A 20,527-nucleotide genomic window follows, 5' to 3' on the forward strand; every position below is an offset into this window, starting at 1 on the left:
CATCATCTCGGCCAGTACACTCATCCCCCAAAGGGCCAGAGAAATGCCTCCTCCTTCAGGAAGCCGGCCGTGATAGCCCGTCCGCTGCGGGCACATCCGGCCAGGTCCTTGAACCTATCGTGTTTGGGTGTGGGGGGAGTGGGTTCTGAGGGTCTCAAGCAAGTCAGAACCTAGGCTGAGTGGGCAGACATGCTCTGCTGCCCCAGACAGGCTCAGAGAGGCCCCTGGAGCTGGAGGCACCTGGGTGTCCAGCAGTGCAGGGAAACCGGGGCCCAGCATGCCCTGCCCTACGGGGGGCCCCTTGGGCTGGGCTGCCTGCCAGCCGCTGCCCTGACCCCGGGCCACACTTACCACTGATCAGTTCCTTCCCTGGCCTGCTGCCTGCCTAGGGGCCTTCCCAGGCCCGGGGACCTGCCCCTTCAAGCGCGGCCTCCGCCCCCGTGGGTTGTGCACCCCAGGCTGAGGGCTGGGAAGCAGAGCTTGAGGGGACGGCTGCAGGGCTGGGCAGGGCCAGACAAGCCCGGGTCCCAGGACACTGAGTGCGTTCGCCGCTCCTGCTGGCCGCGGGGAGGGGGAAGGGGCAGGGGCTGTGGCCCCCGGGGGGTGCTGCTGGATCCCCGGCGTGAAGTGAGCCCAGGACCCTCTGGGCTGCTCCAGGAGCCCCTGCTGGACCTGGCCTGTGGCTCTGAGGCCCGGGGGGGCCAGGGGCAAGAGAGGCCGAGCGAGCTGGTCAGCCTGGGCCAGCATGGCCACACCCCCATTTCCTAAGAATCTCAAGGTGCCCCGTACCTTCCGGGGCTGACCCAGGGCAGCCAGCAAGCACGGGGCGGAGGCCGGACCCACAACCTGCCGGGGGCGGGGGAGGGCACCTGCTCAGTGGCGGTGCAGGGACCCACTCCAGGCCGTCTGAGCTCTGACTGTCCACGTAGGTGGTCTTGCGGTCTGTTTCCAGGTTTGAGTTTTACATCTGTCCTTTTAACAAATAGTGATTTATTAGGCTCCCCTGTACGCACACGCTGACCGCTGACCGTCATGAGCACTGAGGACAAAAGCTGCGGAGGAGGCCCTCAGGGTGTGTCCCCTCACCCCAGATGAGCCAGCCTGACGCCGTCCGACCCGTCCTGGGGTCACATGGGTGAGTTTGGGAGGGTCTGTGCCGGTCGGGGAGCTGCAGGAGCCAGCCCTGCCAGCTCCGGGTGGGCTGAGGGAGCCCCAGGCAGAGGGAATTTCTGGGGGTCTGCGTGTCTTCCCAGAGACCGGGCAACTGGCATCACGGAGGCAGGACACGGAGGGGAGTCGAGGGCAGAGGGGGTGACGCATCTGCTCTTGCAAGTCAGGACTGGACCCCTGGGCCTCGGGCAAAGCCATGGGGCTGGCTGGTGGCCGACCGGGCACTTCGGTGACCAGGCACAGGGTCAGAGCCCTGCTCCCATCTCAGGGGACACCGCTCTTCCAGCCACGCACCCACAGTGGGCCTCCGTGGGCCTCAGCCCTGGATAGATGTAAACCCCAGCCCACCCCAGATGAGGTCCTCAAGCCCCCAAACTCACTGTGCCCCAGGGCCTTGCGAGGCCTCGTGAGCCCCCTGCCTGGGGCTGCCTGCTGTCCTCTCCTCCCCCTGCCCCTGCCCCCAGCTCATCTGAAATATGTCTGTCCTTCTTCAGACCTCAGCTGAGACATGCCCCCCAAAGCCTTCTGTTCACCTCTCCCACCCCATTCCCAGGGAGACCAGGTGGTGCTGGGCCCCCACTGAACACCCCTCTGTCCCACCCTCTGGGTCTCTGCTCTTCTGGTCCTCCCCACTGGGCCCTGGGCCTGGGGCCACGGTGTAGTCTGCAAGCTCCCCAGTCATCGGTTGGGCAAGACTGAGCGGATCAATACCAGGCTGTCTTTGGAAGTCAGGAGGGGTGGTAAGGGAGGCGGGTCTGTCAGAGTGACCTCCCAGTGTGGGGTCATAGAAGATGGACAGGCTGGCGAGGCTCCACCCCCACTCCTGCCCCTGGGTGCCTATAGCTGGAGGGGTGCCAGAGGGGCTGTGGGCAGGGGTCCCGGGGACATTCCTGACTCTAAAGCCCCAGAGCCGGGGGAGGGCCCGCTTTCCTGGCAGTGCTACTAGGACAGGTCTGGGGAGGCCAGGAAGGAAGGTGCTGTCAGAGGAAGGGGACACGCCTGGTGACTTGCCCCTCATGGCATGGGGTGGGGCAGTTGGGGCTGCCTCGAGGGGACAGGAGCCCCAGTCCTGGCCCTCATCCTGGCCCCTCCCATCCTATCACCAGCTGCATGGTTAGACTGCTTGCAAGGGCTCTGGCTGCCCAGTTCTGGGTGCTGGGCTTGGGTCTGGGCAACGGGAGATGCAAGAAACGATGTGTGTGTGTGTGTGTGTGTGTGTGTGTGTGTGTGTGTGTGCCCGCACAGGGACTGCTGGGCGGGCACGCACTTCCCCTTCCACCCCCATAATAGGTCATTCCCTGAAATGATGTCCTGCAGGTGACCTCACACTGTGCTGGCAGGCACCGTTGTCCCTGAAACAATGACACAGGCCTCTCATTCCAGAGCATGGCAACAGGAACAGGTGGGAACTTCACCCCAATTCTCCCCCAGCCCTGGTTTCAGCATCCCTTGCAGAGACCAGCTCAGATGGACCCTCCAGGAAGGGCTTCAGGGATTCCCTGAGAGTATCTCCCCCATGGAGCTGCGTCTGCTTTCTTCTCTGTGTCCCCTCCCTCAGAGCAGAGCCTGGCCAAGTATGTATGCTCCAAGAATCTGTGCTGAGTGAATCAAGGAGTGGGTGGATGGTGGGTGTGGACGGATGGATGATGGAGGAACGGATGGGTAGGGAGTAGATGGATGGATGGGCAGGTGGCTGGGTGAGTGGATGAGTAGATGGGTGGATGGATGGATGAGTGGATGCTGGATGAATGGCTGGTGGTTGGTTGGACAGATGGATGGATGTATGGGTAGGTGGTGGAAGGATAGGTGGGGGGGTGGGTGGGTGGATGGATGGATGGATGGTGGTCGGTGGACGGATGGACGTGTGCGTGGGTGAATAGCAGGCCCTATCGTGCCCTCTGGACTGCGTAGAGCAGTGGGAGAGGAGGGTAGCCACTAGGGTTTATGCGTAGTGTGGTCAGTGCTGTGATGGGGTGCACAGGGCATGGAGGAATGCAGATGAGGGTCGTGCACTCCGGTGGGCATTCAGGAAGGCCCTGCAGAAGCCCCTTCCCTGGCTGAGACCTGAGAAATGGGTAAGAGGTAAAGGAGCTGAGGAGTATTCCAGGTAGGGGGCTCAGCACAGGGGAAGACCCAGAGTTCAGGTAGAGAGGGAAAGGTGGAAGCGGCCAGAGCTTGGGCCTGCAGCCCACCCTTCCAGCCAGTTCTCCTTGTTGACCCAGGATCCCCCTGAGGGCACAGCCTGGGTCCTCCTTCACCGGCACAGGCCCTGCCTACCAACAGAAGGGGGTTGGGGCTGGAAGTAGGTCCCGGCCCCACCCCAGCCCTCAGAAGGGAGGCTGGCGTCCAGGCCCTGTCCTCAGTCCCTGTGCAGGCAGGATGTTCCGGCCTGGAGAGGTGAGGGTGGGTGGCCGGCCTGGACCCCACACCTGCTCACCCTCCCCTGAGCCCAGACCCCTCCAGGAGCAGCCCGGTGTGGGGGACAGCTATGCCCCGGCCAGGATGGGGTTACTGGCACAGCCGTGGGGCCCTGGCCTCCTCTGCATGCCCTGTTCCCTGGGGAAGAAAGCGTACCAGGTTTTGGCCATGATTTCTGCCTAAAGCCCCAGGGATCCCTATGCCACCCTTCATTCTCTGGAAAGGAGCTGGACACTGGGCGGCAGGACCCTGAGGGATGCAGGGGGCACTTCTAGGCCCTAAGGTTATCCCAAGGGCCACTGAGACCACCAGAGCAGTGGCGACGGAAGGGCCCCTGGTCCCCCACTATGCAGTCATGAAACGTGTGGGTGGCCTGGGGGGAACAGGCCCAGCCATCTGCCCTCTCGGGAATGGAAGCCAGGGGGGCATGGAGCCCAGAGACCCTGCCCTGGGTCCTGTCTGGGGAGCCAGGCCAGCTCCGCCCTGGGCGCCCGCAGCTGGTTTTGCTCCGCGTGTGAGAGCGAGTGAAACCGCCGCCTCTAATCACACCCCTGGACCGGCTCCTCCTCCCGCCCCCGCAGACCTTCCCACTTCAAAGGCTGCTGGCCCGTAGTCAGGGAGCGAAAGTTTCTGGGTGTCCATGAGCCTGCTCACCACCGGGTGTGGGGTCCTGAAGAGACCCCTGTCCCCAGCAGCCCGTCTCGGGAGCCCTCACCCTTCTAAGAGCGGGCCTGGGGGCTCTGACCCAGGTCCCCGATTAGCGGGCTGCCAGTGCTGGTGGGCCGGGCACTCACTCAGGCCCGCAGCCCAGGTCCTCTGGCCCCAGGCGGGCAGGCGGGGGTGGGAGCCTGGTCCCCGCTCTGCTCTGACTGTTTTTCTGACTCCGGCCTCTCCACCCCCGAGTAGCCCTACTGGATGCACAGGCCCTAGAAACTGGGCTCTCCAGAGCCCGTGAGTCCATGGGGCGGCCCCCCTACCCAAGTGTGGCACTTCCGAGTCTAGGTCTGTCCTGGTTTGCTCACCACCCTGGGCTGCACTCAGGGCCTCTGGCCACAGACACAGGGGACCTCCAGACCACATGGCCACCCCAAGCTGGTGGAGGGAGGTGTGTTGCCCGAGGCCAGAGCTGGATGGGAAATGGGAGGCAGGGGCCAAGGGGCAGGGCCAGGCCTGGTGGGAAGCTCCGGGCAGAGGGCCCAGAGGGTGTCCAGGTGGGCAGCGGCTCCTGACGGGGTGTGGGGGGGGAGGCAGAGACCGGGTTCCCAGGCCAGGGATCAAAGCAGGTGGAACTGGTGGCTAATTATAGAGGGAGCCAACATGTGTCTCGGGAGGCTTCGTGGGCAGGGCCAGGATGGTGACGTCCCCACCCTGGGGGCAGCTGGACAGTCCCTCGTGGTCCATGCAGCTGGAAGGTTCCCATGGGGCCAGAAGGGAGTGGATGCCAGCGCTGAGCCCCGGATGGACCCCATGGGCCTGGGAAGCCAAGCGGAGCAGGCCGTGTGGGGAGAATGGCAGGGTGTGAAGGCCTGCTTGCTGGGTGGTGTTAATAGAGGTCTAGTGTCCAGAATGAGGAAGGTGATTTCCTCTTTAGTCTGCAGTGATTGGGTCTCCCAGGCTCATCTTGCTTGTGCTCCAGGCTTTGCCCCAAGCCCATTGGCCTGGGAGGCCTCCCCCACCCTGGGGCCATCCCCCCAGCCTCTGGGCTGCTGCTCCTGACATCTTCCTGCCCACCTGAGAGCTGCCTGCTGGCGGCGCCTCTGTGTGCGGATGCGGCAGGGACAGTCAAGACAAATAAGCCCTCCCTGGAGGCATCCTCCTCTAGGAAGAAAGGAAGGGCTCCCTGGATCCCCCAGGCCTCGCTGGGCCCCTCCATTTTACACTGAGAATTCAAAATCAGCTGCTTCTTCCAGCGCTCAAGCAAAACCCTGAGCGTCTGATCTTGACTTCAAAGGGATCCTCCTCTCAGCCCCCGAGTGTGCCTGGCCCACTACCGACGCACCTGTCCCCGCGGCCTGAGGCTGGGGCGGCAGGTGCAGGAGCGCGTGGGGTCTGGCAGGGCCCTCCTTGGGCATCTGTCTTCTTGGGGCTGGCTGGCCTGTTCTGCCTTCTCTGTGCTTCTGCCCCTATCTTTGTCTCATCTCTGGATGTTCCCTGCACCCCTCCCTCCCTCCCTCCCTCCCTCTCTGGCACTGGCCCCACTCCCTGAGGAAACAGAAGCCACAGGGTCTCAGTGGGGGGGACAACTGGCAAATGGGCTGAGACTCTCCTCTCAAGGGTGAGGCCCCGCACAGCTGGGCAGCCTCAGCAAATGGTGTGTGTGGTCAGGGCCTCCCCCCGCGCCGCCCCCCGCCGGCTCCCAGCCCCCCACGGAGCTCCTCCATGGCCCCCCCTCCCCTTGGGCTGCCCTGGGCAGTGTGCATAGCTATTGGTGATAAACAGGCCCGAAGGTGCCCATGCTCTGGGGAGGGGATCTGGGGATGGGCAGGGTCCCCTGGTCTTGGATGGAGCCCATTCCCAGCCCCATCCTGGGAACCCAAGACCTCCCAGGCAGGGCCAAGTTGGAGGGGCACCAGCAGGCAGGCCCAGGAGTCATGGGCCTGGCGACTCCCCAGCACAGGCCAGCCTGGCCCAGCCCCTCCCTGCAGCTGCCCCTTGAGGGCATTCCAGGGAAATACCCAAAACGCCAGGGCCCCACCCTGCAGGCTTCCCCAGCCACCTGCTGCCCGGGTCCCCTTCTTCTGCAAGCAAGGGCCCCAAATGCCCACTGCCTGCCTTTCCTGGATCCTTCTCCCCGCTCCAGGGGACTTTCTTTGTGGGGCTGCTTTCCACCAACCACACTGAGAGCCATGTGCCCACCCACCAAGGATCCCTTGACCTGTGGGCTGGCCCGGGGCCTGGGGGTGACCATGTGGGGAGCAGCCTCTCCCGGAATGCGGCAGGACACCGTGGCTGGTCCACGGAGTGGGGTGTCTTGGCCCCTTCATTCAGCAAATCTCTTCTGGGCATCTGCTCTGTCGGGTCTGTGTGAGGTGCTGGGGGCGTGGAGGGGACCGGGCACCCTGTCCCCGTGGAGCTCTGGGTGTGGGGCACAGAGGGAGGCAGAGCAGGGGTCCAGACCGCCAGGCAGTCAGCTGCCCCCACGCACGGGGTCCCAGGCAGCCCTGGTCTCTGTCTGGGGAGGAACGGATGCCATTTGGGGTTTTCACCTGCCCTGCCCGTCCCGAGATGCTGCTCAGCGACGGCTGCCTCCCGAGTCCTCCCTGGAGGACTTGCAGACCCTGAGCTGCCCGGCACTTCGGGGCAGAGCAGCACCATGAGCCCGAACCCGCCAGAAGGCTCCAGTGGCATGGGGGACCCAGAGGCCTGGTGTGATCCTCTGGCCATCTGCCACGCCCTGCGGGCAGCCGGGGGTAGGGAGGGCAGTTTCTGGGAAGCCAGGGCACAGGGTGGTCCTGTGTTAGCAGGCAGCTCCTCAGCCACTCCGGGGGGGGGGCTCTGTCGGTAGGAGGGCGCGTGCCGGGGACATGGGAGCAGCGAGCCCTGCACACCCGCAACCCCGCGCCCCAGCACCTGCCAGCACCGGCAGGGGCAGCAATCACACCAAGTGTAGGTTTGGGGCCACAGACCAGCACCCACGGGCCTTAGTGCTTTCCGGCCTTTCTCTGCTCGACAGCCTTAGTTGCCCTACCTGTCAGTGGGGATGGCATGCCCGCCCCCAGCGCTGTGCGAGGACAGGGGCAGGCAGCGGGGCGGTGGTCAATGGCAGGTACTGTTAGCCCACGGGGTCGGCCAGACTCTCCCTCCCTGTCCTTGGGGCTGGGCTCTGTCTTTCCATGGCCCCTTCTACTCCAGCAGGAAATCCCTCTGGTCACAGAGACCTCGGTATGGGCTGAGCTTCTGGGGACCAGCGTGGCAGGGGGGCAGCGACGCCCAGCGTGACTGGCCTGCTCGAGGGTCAGCTGGTCAGCGGGGTGCTGCTGTTTGACCCTGCCCACAGGCTGTGGGCTCCAGGCCAAGAGTTCAGAAATAAAAATGCCTTTGTGTAGGGAGGGGCCTCGGGACGAAGGGCAGAGCTGGGCTCTGGGCATGCGAGAGGGGGCACAGCAGCATCCCAGCACCCGGTAACGAGGCTTTGCTCCCGGGAGCGTCTGTGGGGCTGGGACGCTGGTGAGCACAGAAGGTTCTGGTCTTTGGCCCAGCCTGAGCTGGACAGATGGCTACCAGGGACCAGAGCCAGGTGTGAACGGGCGGGCAGGGGGCTCCAGAGGGATGAGAGGGTCCAGGCCCAAAGAGTGCATTGAGTGGATGGGGGAGGCTGAGTCCCATGTGCGCCCACAGGACCCCAGTGGGGGTTAGTCCGGCTGGTTGCTGGCCGCAGCTGGGTGGCCACTCACGTTCTGGCCTAGGGAGCTCTTGGAGGCCTCTGGAATCCTCCAGAACCTCATGCCAGAATGTTGTTGGGTTGTAGGTTCTCCAGGACCAGACGCAGTAGCCAACTCGAACCCTGGCAGGCGCAACGCGGGGCTCAGGTATGAGGGAGGGGCCAGAGCTCACCGAACACCTGCCCCGCCCCCCAGAATCAGGAGAACACTGACCCGTGAGGAGGCAGACCGGCGGCCGGCGCCCCCGCCGCCCCCCCCCCCCCGCTCTCCATCAAAGCTGGAAGGTGGGCCTCTCTCCAAGCCCAGCATGCTCCTAGGAAACAGGGTGCTGGCCTTCCTGCCTCCAGGGCTGATCACTGGGCCGTCCAGTGCGCATGCCTCCAGGGTGGGCGCTCACACCCACACGGGGCCCCCAGGGCGTCCGCCCCACGCATGGAGGGAGGAGCCTGAGTTGTCCAAGGTGCTGGTCAGCGAGCCCTCCGACACCGCTGATGGCGGCCAGCGGGCACAGCTGCCGCGGGGCCCGGCCCTGCCCTTCCTAGCTCGTGCACACCCCGGAGAGGTGAGAACACAGGAGTGCAGGAGCCGCTCACGGCCCCCACGTCCATCAACAGGAGGAGGGATGAACAAAACGTGGTCCATCTGTGCGATGGACAACGATTCAGCTAGAGAAGTGGGGTGAGAGAGCCACCCCAGAAGGGCCTATCACAGGCCACCTCCAGAGCAGGGTCTCGGACACGGAAAGTAGCTGAGCGGCTCCGGAGCCAGGGCGGGGGAGACCGTGGAAGATACGACTTCTCCTGAGCTGATGAAAACGTTCTGGAACTCGTTGTGGTGATGCTTGCCCAGATTGACGAACACACTAAAAATCGTTGAGTTGTATACTTGAAATGAGACACGATACGGCATGCGGATTACGTCTCAGTGATGCTGTTGCAACAACAAAAATCCCAGGCTGCTCACGCGGGCGCGGCCGTCCATGCTCTCCATCACCACGGCCTCCCTACGGTGGGCTGGGGGGGGAGCTGTGGGAGGCCAGCTGGGCTCGGGAGGGGGACAGCCTGGGGCCCAGCTCCCTTTTGCTGTGGGCGGTGCTGTGTTTGTTCAGGGCCCTGGGTGCTGCTCCTGACCTGGCCAGAGGCCTCCCCCGTCCTGCCCTTCTCAGAACCTTCCCAGAAGGATGTTTTTCCAGGGACCTGCTGAGCAAATGGCATTTGGACACTGGCCTGGAAGCCTCGTGAGGAGGGACCCCACAGCCCAGCCCCATGTAGGAGTGGCCTGTTTCCTCCGGACACTCAGATCTGGCCAGAGCCCGGCTTTGCTGCTTCTCAGCCCCTCCGAGCCATGGGACCCCAGGGTTGCAGGTCCCGTGGGTTACCCTGGGTGTCAGCGAGGCTGTGTGCAGGGCCCGAGCCCCCAAGTGGGAGGGTTTTTATCACTGGGAGGACCTGGGGAGGGGCTCAGGCAAACCCAATGTGGCCCTCCCGGGGATGACACTGGGCCCTACGGCCACTGCGCAGGGCTGGGGAGCTCCAGGGTAGTGTGGCCCCAGCCGGGAGGCTCAGAGAGCCCAGCCCAGTGGCCCAGGAGGCCAGGCATCTGGTCCCTCCCCTGGGCCCCCTTCTCCTCCCCCAGCCCCCAGCCCCTAATTATAACCACACTTCCCACAGCTAGCCCCTACTGGGCCGAGCTCCACGCCAGCCGGATCTGGTGTGGGGTGGGTGGGAGTTTTCCCAGAAACGGGCCTGTGAGTCACCAGCCAGCCCAGGAAGTGGCCGCCTCCTGTCCAGCCAGCTGACCACTGGGCCTCCGTGTGGACCTTAGCGAAAGAGGCCATTCACGCATGACCTCAGAGTTGACCGAGAGCCTTCTGCACCCAGGCCGGGTGGCGCTCGGTGGCAGGCAGGATGCCAGGCAGCCGTGGATGGATCCGTGAGAGGGGCAGGCCCTGGGGGAGGGGGCAGGAAGGGCCTGCCCAAAGGGATCAGCTGGTGGGGAGCCCTGCGGTCAGAGCAGACAAAGCCCAGAAGGGAGGCCCAGTGGCTGAGCTAGACCACGTCCCAGCCTGAAATTCGGGGGCCAGCAGGGCAGAGCCCAGGCCTTCGGCAACTCCAGAGACCAGAGCCCCCCAGGGCCGCCCTTTCCCGGCACTCCAGGCCCTCCACTCCTGCCCTGCGGCCGGGCTTCCCCCGCACACGCTCCTCCAGCCCTACCTCTGAGGCCTGCGGCACCTCCCACCCCACCCCCAGCCCAGCCCGGAATGTGCCCTCCTGCCCGGGGCAGCGTCTGTCACCCTGGCCCTCGCTCTGTCCTGCCTCTGTGGCCACAGCGCTCTGGGACCCGAGAGCACAGCGTGGGAAAGGCCGAGTACAGACGGCGAGAGCTATCAGGGAGCTTTCAGCGTAGCTGGGGACACTGAGGCACGTCAGCCCTAGCGTTCGCCCGCCCAGACTGACCTCCGCTTGCCTCACCAGCCCAAGTACACGCTTGTCCTGGTTCGGGCTGCAGGGCGGGGAGCCACACACCTCTTCCCGGTGGCCCCGAGTGCACCCCCCGCTCCCCTGCTTCCCAGAGCCCCAGCCTAGGGGGGTGGGGCGCCCAGGGCCAGAGTTTCTCCATCGCACCTTTGCCTGTCCTTGGCTCTCCCGCCAGAGGGGACGGCGAGGGGAAGGATGTCGGGGGGCCCTGCTTTCTGGGGTCACAGAAATATCGCTTTCCCCTCCATCTTCTTGAAGGCCCCCAGCCAACAGCAAATTCCAGAGCCCCCTCCCTCCCTCCTCCCTGCAGCTGAGTTGTCCTTCCCGATGGAGGTGATTTCCTCTGCTCAGACCCCCCCATGCTGGCCTCCAGAAAGACCAATTAACGACAAAGCCAGGCCAGGTCGCAGGCCAGCTCTGGCACCTCCAGCTGTGCAAACACTCCCGTGCACGGACGCTGAGGGAGGAGACTGCTTGACCCAACTCCCGGCTGTTGGGGAGTGGCCGGGGTGTGCGATCAGGAGCTGGGGCCTCGGGCCCACCCCTCCCTGCGGTAGCCTGGACTCCATCCTGCCCCGACCTGGCAGGGCTTGTCACCATGGTCGGCTTTAAGCCGTGGCCAGAGGCCGTGGCCTGGGGAGACCCTCAGGGCTGTTAGGGGTGGGTGAGAGAGCCCTGGTGGAGCAGGGAGAGTGACAGGATCTGGAGGCAGGGGTCAGCCTTGGGGTCCAAGGAGCTCTGGGGTGGCCCAGGCAGGCCCAGGAGACACAAACCCCCGAGTGGGAAGGCCAGACGTGGTGGAGCGTGTGGCTCTGAGCTCAGGATGGTACCCGCGGGGGAGAGTGGGCATGTCGCCCGTGGCCGTGGGTCTTCGGGGCCTTCTGGAGTGGAGCCGTCCCTGAGGGGAGCTGCGGGTGCAGATAGAACTGTCAGTGTCTCAAGCAGGCACCAGGACCACGGGGGCCCGGGAGGGTCTCCTCCGGGAAGGATGGGCTTCGGTCAGGGAGGGATGGTGATGAGCGTGCCAGGACAGGTGGTTCCTGAGCCCCAGAGGGAGGGGACAGGGCAGCTGGTTGGAGGACTTGACAAGCTCAGGGTTCAGGGGTGGGGTCAGTGGGAGGGGCGGCCATAGGCAGCCCCGCTGGTGGAGTCCTCAGTCCACCGGGAACGTGTGCCTGCCGCGGGCCCGCTGTGTGGACGAGGGTGGGGGCTGAGCTCACGGCCCCATGCCAGCCGTCGGGCAGCTCTGTGGGGGGCGTGGGGCTTTGGCGTGAGTTTCGGTGCTCCACGGAGGCAGTGGGCGAGGAAGGGGCACCAGGGATAGGCGGCCCTCCGCTGGGCGCTCTTTGGTGAGCCGGCACACCTGCGGTACGAAGGAGGTCGGAGAGGAGAAGAGGTTCCATCGGGAGTGTCCGTAGGGCGCCTGCCGGGCTCGGGCGATCAGGCAGTGCCCGGAAAGGGCTGGCGTCTGGGCCCGGGCCGCGTGGTCAGCCGTTCCGGGGGTGCGCCCAGGAGGACTGCAGACAGGTGCAGGGCCAGCCAAGCCAGGCTAGGCGGAGAACCGGCATTTCAGGGCAATAAACTCCCCACCAGCCGAAACAGAGAAAGGAGAGGGAGGCCCAGGCCTGCCCGGCCCCAGGCAATGCACCCAGGACAGGGAGGGCTCGAGGGTGGGGTGGTGAGAGGACAGAGAGCGTGGGGTACTGGTCTGCCCGGCTCATTACAGCAGGGAGAGGCGTGGGAGAGGGTCTGGTCTGAACGGGGATTCGCGCTTTCAAAGGAAAAGATGCTGTGAACTCAGATTTATTGTCAGGCGAGATGTGTAGGAACCGCTGTAAGACGGAAAGCAGGCCCCCGTCTGTCCGGGGCAGCCTGGCTCTCTGGGAACCATCGGGCGGGGGGGGCAGTGCAGGCCACGGGATCTCAGCTTCCTCTCCCCGCCTCCGTGGCTGCCAGTCTGTCTCTCGGCCAGGCCGTGCCGTGACCAGGCACCTCGAGTTGCCAGCAGGAGACCCCTTCCACGGTGCTGCCGGTCCGGCTTCTGCAGCAGGCCCTCCCCAGGTGACCCTCCTCCAGGACTTGGAGCCCACCTGTGGCCTCCCTCTCCAGGGCCAGAGCCCTCCACCTACACCCTGAGCCAGCAACGGAAGCGTCCCGGGCTCGGACGGCCCCATGTCATCACTCCTTCAACCGGTGAAGAAGCTCAGGAGATCAGCAAATATTTAGGGAAGGCCTCATGTTCCCCAAGTCCAGCAGAGGAAGACAGGGGAAAGCCAGATGTGCCTACTGGCCCCAAGCTGCCCCAAAGGACCATTGCTGGGTAGGGAAGGGCTCAGGGGAGCTGTGAGCTGAGGGCTGGCAGCAGCTAAGATAAGACTCCCCTTCTAGGGAGCCTGAGACTTCTTCTAGGTGGAGTAGTCCTGGAGGACGTCCTGGAGGAGGAGGAATGTCAGGGGCCCTTGGAGGCTAGGAATCTCTCTGGGCCCTAGTTTTCTCCCCTGTGAGATGGGAAAAGAGGCTTGTCCTATTCGCTGCATGGGCTTTTTATAGGAAGGAGCAGGTGAGCTCATGGACAAGGCACAAGGGCTTCCTCCCCGCCCCAACCCCAGCACGGGCCGTGTGCCTCTGTTACACCATGTGCAAAAGGTATCCAAGGGGCGTTGTGTCCCAGTGAACACAGGGACCCTAGAGGCTGAGCCCCAGGCAGACTGAGGCTGGCTGGCACTATGGACCCCACCGGCCAGTCTCACAGAGCCCGGGAGCAGCCTCAGGGCCTTGCCAAGGGCTCATGAGGCTGGGCCGTCGGAGGGCCGAACCCCGGCCAGGCCAGGGCTGGGAGAGCTGGGTCTCTGCTCACTCCCCGCACGGCATCCGCAGAGCGAAGAGGAAGCTGGGCTGGTGCAACCCAGTCCTTCGTGTCTTCAGCCTCACGCACTTGTGCAATGAGCAGGGTCCGGAACCCGGCTGGCTGTGGCCGCACGCAACGAGCAAGCCCAGGGGTCACCCAGGAGGCAGCCTGCACCCCGGAGACCACAGGCCACCCTCGCTCAGCTGGGGCCAGTGGGATCCCAGCCCCTGCGGCCCTTCTGGCTGCCGAGGCCTACGCCTGCCCCAGCTTCAGTGCCCCCTGCCCTGTGCTCCAAGGGGCTAGGCCATTCTCCCCACTCGTACACGTGCGGCCACTGTCCGCCTTCTGAGAAAGGCCTGCCTAGGTCATGTTGCCCTTTGTGCCTTGATCCCCCAGCACAGAGCAGGCGCCTGGCCGTCAGGTGGAGCCGGGATCTGGTCTTAGAGCCATCCTGGGTTCGAGTCCCGGCCCAAAGGCCACAGCAACACCCTTTCCTCCTGTGTCCATGGGGATCATGAAGGGATCCACCCACAGGGGCACAGAGAGTGCCCTGAGACAGGGCCATACACCAGCACTGGGCAATGCCCTTGGCCGGTTTTGCCCTCAAGGGCTCCTGGTAGGAAAGGAGAGCTGGGAGGGGGTCAGAAAGGCTCTGGGTGGATCGTACATGGGGGGAGCCAGGAGAAGTCAGGCCGAGGGAGGCCATGGCACAAAGGCTGGGAGCTGAAGATGGGTCTAGGTCTGCCCAGCTGGTGCCCGGAGGTGGCCCGGGCTGCCCCAGGTCCAGCGCTGGCAGTACCAGTAACACACAGTGGGGGCCAGCACTCTTCCCACCATACCCGGCCGGCAGGACCCTCCCCAGTCTTCGCCCGGGTACAGAGTCAAGATGCCCCCTGCGTTCCCCAGCAGTGATGTCCCCCCAGAGGGTCTGGGGTGGGGAGGGGCCGCTGGAGACCTGGTTATCTGGGCTCCCCTGACAGGGCGCTGGATACAGAGCCCAGAGCCCCCAGCCCGGCTAGTTATCGGAGCCGCTGCCAGAGTGACCTCACCAGGCCCAGGTTGGGCTCAGGGGCGGGGGTGCCCGAGGCGTTCCCAGCCCGCCCTGTGCCAGCTATCTAGGGCAGCCTCGCCCGGCCGGAGATAGCTGCCCTAAGCAGAGATAGGCTGGGAACACCGCCGCGGGGCCGGCTCCCAGCAGGGGGGGAGGCGCGGATAGGCTGCGGGCAAGGGCTGTGGGTGCTGGGAGGAGGCCAGGGGCTTCGCGGGGTAGGTCAGCAGAGCAAGGGCTGGGGGCTGAGCTTGGGCGTCTGTTGGGGAGACCAGAGGAGGGAAGGGGATTGCCGGGGGCCACAGAGGGATTCGAGCAGGGCCCAGACCAGAGCTCGGTCTTGGGCTCCTCCCCGGACGCTGGCCCGGGCCATGGCCATGCCGGACGCACCCTCTGCAGGCCTGTCTGGGTGCTCTCTCTCTACGCGGGAGGTAGCTTCAGGGTAGAGGGGGACAGGCCCCCTCCCACGGCGCTGGCCCCACACGGGGCTCCTGGCTGCACAGCTCCGCCTGGGACCGCGGGCTCGAGCCTGTGCCCAAGGCAGGGCCTCCTCCATGCCAGGCCCCGCATGTGACTTGTGGCCGGGGAGGGGGAAGGCGACAGCTGTTACACACCCACCACGAGCCTGGGGCCTGGCCTCGGGCTCCTGACTTGGAGAGAGCAGAGCAGGGCCGGCTCTCCTAGGTGGGGGGGATCCCAGAAAGCCCCTCTTCCCACACGGACCCCGGGCCCACCTTCCTGCCAGCCTCCCTACTGCTCTCACGACACACAGATGAGTCCCGCAGCAGAGTCCCGAGTCCCAGCTCAGGCCCCAGCGTGTCCCTTGCTGCCCCGTCTCCATCTCTGGGGCTCTTCTCCCTAGCCGGGGCTGCCTTGGGGGGGGTGCACACGACCCCGTGGAGACCCGCAGCTCGATGCCCCTGCATCCCCACAAAGGCCTCATCCCGCCCACGGGTAGGGGTGTGAAGGAAGGGGTCAGGGTCTGAACCAGCCTGCTCCCACATCTCAGCCTCCCCACCTCTGCATTGGATGTCTGCCCAAGAACCCCGTCAGGTGCCGCGGCTGGCAACCCCAGCCGCGGGGAGGGGGCAAGCTGTGCCACCCTGCCCTCTGGCACCGACCCCTCACATTCGGGACCCACGCACTGTGCATCTCCTGGGAGCAGCTTTCAGGTGGGGCCCACAGGAGGGGGACCACGGTGGGTTCTGTCTGGGCATGTCTGGGAGGCTTCTCTGGGACAGGTGCGATCAGAGCTGGGAGAAGCAGCAGGTGTGGGCATGTGAGTGGGTGTTGGGGTCCCCCAGAACCCTCCAGCCCCAGGCCCAGCCTCCCTGTCCCTTCCTGCTCCTCCCGGGCGGAGGGGCAGGTGGCCTGCTGCCCCTTGGTTTCCTGTTCCCAGAAGTGGCCACCGCAGGTGGGGCTGGTGACAGGGGCCTTCCTTCCTCTGCCACAGATGGCGAAGGAACGGTGGTGACTGGAGATAAACAAGCCGCGGGCCTCCTCCCCGTGGGGAAAGCTGCCCGGGCAGGATCTCCCAGGTGGGTTCCTTGGAGGAGGGGGCTGGCCCTGCGGCCAGAAGCCGGCTGGAGGCAAGGCATCTCCGCACACCAGGACCAGAGCCCTGGGCTGCTGTCCACACTGAACTGGGCGGGGTCGCCCCGTGTGGTCGTGCAGGTTGGGCACTGCCCACAGGACTGCAAGTCGTTCCTGCAGACGCCCTGCCTGCATGAGGCCTCTTCCTACAGCCCTTTCTCGAGCGGCTTAGCCCTGGCTTGGCAATCCCAAGTCTTCTGCGGGCTTGCGCCTGCTCCCCCCAGCCTCATCCTGCATATGGCTCGCCTACCCACCACGGCTCTCAGCCGGGGTCTCACTTTCCAGGCGAGTAGGTCATGCTGGCTCTGCTCTCCCTGGGACATCTCTCCCCGGCCCCCGGGACTGGGGTGCTGAGTGAGCCCGGCACAGTCCAAGGGGCTGAGGATAGCCCCCTGCCCTGGGTCTCTGAGGCTCCCTGCCACCATCCTGTGGGGAACAGAGCCCAGACTTCCAGTACAGGGGCCTGGGCGTCCCCACACCCTAACCTGGAAGGTGCCTACCCGGTCACAGGTGTAAAGCCTGCCCCGTCCCTCAAGGACATCTCTGCCCCGCGGCTGCCCAGCCTCCATGCCCAGTCCTGCTGGCTTTCGGGAGGCAGCGCACGGACCCTTCCTTCCCAGGAGCCCCCGGGGTTCCTGGACAGAGCCCGTGTCTCCCCCAGGGTTGTGGGAGTCCTGAGGGACCTCTGGGGGGCCTAGCTGTGCTTTCGGGACATTTGAAGCTCAGGGGACACAGAGGCCCTCGCCCAGGGTCCTGCTATGAGGCAGCCATGCTCGCTGATCCTGCTGGGCGCTCGGGCCTGCCCAGCCCATCCTCCCAGGCAGCTCAGAGTGGAGAGCAGGCACATGCCCGGGCAGGGCCTCTGCAGCTGGCAGCTCCGAGGACGGCGCTCCTCTCCCCCCGCTGGCTCATGCCCCCTCAGGGGTCAGCAATCAGGGAGGTGCCCACCCACATGTCACACCCACCTGGCTCTGGGCCCCCTCTTCCTCTCTCCCTCCTTGTCTCCAGCGAACCAGGGATGCATGCAGGACCCAGCGTCACTCACAGGACCCAGAGACCAGACCTCGGTGCCCCCGGGCCCAGAGAGACCACCCAGGAGCTGGTGGCCCTCTACCCTGCCCTCGTGTTGGGGGGCAGGGGGCTCTCGAGGGGCTCTGGGGCCCCCTAGGCCTGCACACCTGGCTAAGGGCCAGCGCCGCTCAGACTTTGGTGACCCTGAGCCGGGAGAAGGTGCTCTGGCAACTGGGCTCTCTGCAGACCCTCGCTGACCAGCTAACCAAGCTGCCCAGTCCAGCCTCCCCCGGGAGACATGCACTGAGCACCTGCTGAATGCAGCTCCTTCCTGCTTAAGGGGTGGAGGGGCCTGGGGGGAGCTGCAGCCGGGGGCCAGGCCTGCAGGGGCCGGAGATGGCAGTGGTCTCCAGGCCAGCTCCAGGAAAGGCCAGGGCTGGGGCTGGCCTCCTCTGGGTGCGAGGAGGGTGGGGGCTTGCTGGTACTCACACCCCGGCCACCTGCCACACTGGCCTCCTCAGCTCGGTATTTTCTCACGCTCGGAGCTGGCATGGGGGAGCGGGCCAGGCTGGGACTTGTCCTCCCGATCCCAGGAAGGTGGGCGAGGCTTTCCTCTGGGCCCCGGGGCAGGGGCCGATGCAAGTCCAGACGCGGCCTGGGGCTTGCAACACGGGCTGAGCAGCTGCCCTGGCCAGCCCACGCGGGCACGCGTCCCGGCCCGCCCTGACACCCACCCCCCACGAGCCGGCGGGGGTGGGGAGGTTCCCATCCTTCCGAGATTGGATCCAGGGACATGGGCCAGGGCCCTGCCCCTCTCTGGGCCTCAGTTTCCCCCCTTTGAAGTTGAGGCTCTTCGAGGCTAGTTGGGCTCCTACGTGGGGCGTGTATGCGCCCGGCTCAGCACCCCATCAGAACCTGCTCTGTGGTCACCTTGCTGGCCTCAGAGTTCCCCTCCGGAGAGTGGGACACTGAGGTTGCCGCCGCGGGGCGACCAACAAGAAAACCACGTTTGTAAGACCTCATCCCCTGGCATCCTGGCTGTGCCTTTGGGACAGAAAGAGGAAATCCTAAGAGCCCCTTTTTGATGGGCTGGAGGGGCAGAGGCCTGTAGCCCCCGATTGCTGGACCTCATCCAACCCCAGGCCGAGACGTGGGACCTGTCTGGCCAGAGCCCCTGCCCCAGTCATCGGCCAGTCCTTCAGAAGCAGCCGACCCTTCTGGTGAGAGGCCGTGATCCCTGGGCAAGTGCATTGCCCTTGAGGTCAGGCCAGCCTGTGGGTCTCCGTGCATCCCACCAGGTCCAGGGGTGGGTCTGCAGTTTTAAAGACCAACGGGCTCCTCTCTGGGCATCACCCCTGCAGGGCTAGTGGGGACCCAGGCCAGTGGCAGCCCCCGTGCACCCCTGGTTTGGCACAGTGGGATATGGGACAGACTGGAGGGGCGGGGTGGACAGATCCTCCCCATTCTGGTGTCATACGGGGAAACCGAGGCCTGGGGAGGGGCAGGCCCACGTCCGGGTTCATGAGCCAGGCTGAGGCCCCTGGGGAAGCACTTGGCCATTCTGGTCTTGCTGTGAAGGCTCCCGTCGTGGTCAGTCTCGTCTGCCCCCTTCACTGGGCAGAAAGGGGGGCACCGGGTACAGGGCTCTGGGAAAGGGACCCCCGAGGCTAGGAGCAGCTCCCGCAAGATTCTCGGGCTGCTGTCAGAGGCTGGGAGGGTGAAATGCAGGTCCCCTGGGAGGCAGCCCCTCAACACCCCACCGCTCTCCGGCAGCTCCCCAGGCAGGCGTGGGAATGTGACTAGCGGGAACGGCCTCTCCCCCGGGAGCCAGCTGCTGGGCGCCAGCCAAGAACGCTCTGACCCAGAGAGGAAGCAAAGTGCCGCTACGGCAACTGGACAAGAGCCACTGGGGGTGCAGACCGATCCCAGGCCGAGCCCCGACCCCAGCCACACACTGACCTTTGACCACAGCCATGGGCTGATTCCTGATCCCAGTTACAATTCAACTCATCACCCGTCACAGACTGAGCCCCATCCTCGCCCCAAGCTGAGTCCTGATCCAAGCCATAGACTGATCTGTAACCCCAGCTGTAGACTGAGCCCTGACTCGCAGCAGACTGGCTCCTGTTCCCAGGTACAGACAGACTCTGGCTCCAAACAGAGCCCCAGCCCCGTGTCTGCAGATCTCAAACTGCTCCTGTGCCCCCCATCCCCAGCTCTCTGTGTTCTCACCCCTAGATTGAGACCTCCCTGGGCTGCATTAGCAGAGGCCAAGCCCCAGCTTCTGGAAGGTGACAGTCTAGTCTGTTGAGGGTCGTGTTCCCTCCTGGTCCTGCACTTTCAAGGGGGACTCAGGCCAGCCAGAGTGGGGTGCAGAGGGGAGACCAGAGTGCAGGGCTGGGGTGTGGAGGGAGCCACGGCTGGCTGGGGTGCAGGTGGGAGGTTTGGTCACCCTGGGGGGACTCGCTGTTTGCTAAGCATTCACTATGTGTCAGCATGTCACCTCCACCAGGCTGTCTTCCCAGCCAGCCCTGAGAGGTGGAGAGAGCCCGCCCCACTTCGTGGAAGAGGAACCTGGGTCAGTGACAGGGTCAGGGCTTTGCGAAGGCATGAGTCACGTGATCCAAGTCAGTGTGACCCGAAGCCCCGCTTACCCGAGACAGACCTCAGCCCCGGCCACCACCGGCCTGCAGACACCTGCTGTGGAGCAGAAGCTGCCTGGGCTGGTGGGGTGCCTTCGGGGGAGGGAGATGCAACCAGACACCCTCGCTGGGAAGTCCAGGGTTGGGGGGGGGGCCTGGGCTCTTCGGTCCCTGTGGCCACCAGCTCCAGCTCCCTGGGCCTCCCGGGGTCCAGGCTGGGAATCCTGCGCTTGGGAAGAAGCTGTTTACTTGCCCCTCTAATCTCTGTGCCTTATCGCTGCCTGTTTGCCCATCGAGAGTTCAAACACGACAGAGGTCACGGGGGTGTGGGGAGGGGCTGACAATATTTGCTCGGCTTCTCCCAGGGGCGTGACAAATAGCGAAGAGTGTCCTGGCTTGGAGGGATCTTCCGCGGGCACCAGATGCCAGGTGGTGTGCCTGCGGTGTTGACATTCCCTGGCTCCAAGGTTGGCTTCCGATAGCGTCGCACGGGCGCGGCCCGAGGGGCTCTTTCTCATCGGAAAGCCCTGAGAACTGGCTGCGGCCCATGGCGCCCTGGCCCACACCTGCACGCTGGGAAAGTCCGCCCGAACGTCCAGGGCCCTCCAGCCACGGCCCCTTCCCCTGGGCTGCCGCCAGCACTGCCCCCGGAGGAGCCGGGCCCAGCCGGGCTCAGCGTTCACCCAGGGCTCCGAGCTCTGCCGGAGGACACAGTGCACTCTGGGGGCTAAGGCTCTGGAATGTTCCGGGAGCCTGAGCCTCATGGAACTTGTGCAGCCTGTTTCCCAGCTGTTAAATGGGGTCCTTGGGGGCCCCATGTCCCAGAGGCGTGGGGAGATTGAGCCCAGCGGGCCCTCGTCCGTCTCCCCCCTCAGGCTGCCCCAGCCCTGCGCGTGAGTGGGTGCTGGCCTGCCCTCTCCCCGAGGCGCGCTCGGCAG

At 65.4% G+C, this 20,527-nt stretch overlaps 1 long non-coding RNA gene across 1 annotated transcript; it reads left to right on the plus strand.

Annotated features, from left to right (window-relative positions):
* The first annotated feature begins 577 nt into the window (after positions 1-577).
* Positions 578-9,028, plus strand: LOC117802950. The gene is made up of 3 exons (XR_004626432.1): positions 578-1,135; positions 2,488-2,572; positions 8,057-9,028. It is a non-coding gene; the product is annotated as an uncharacterized LOC117802950 (long non-coding RNA).
* Positions 9,029-20,527: the final 11,499 nt, after the last annotated feature.

This window comes from Ailuropoda melanoleuca, chromosome 7, assembly GCF_002007445.2.
Source record: "Ailuropoda melanoleuca isolate Jingjing chromosome 7, ASM200744v2, whole genome shotgun sequence".
Classification (NCBI taxonomy): Eukaryota; Metazoa; Chordata; class Mammalia; order Carnivora; family Ursidae; genus Ailuropoda; species Ailuropoda melanoleuca.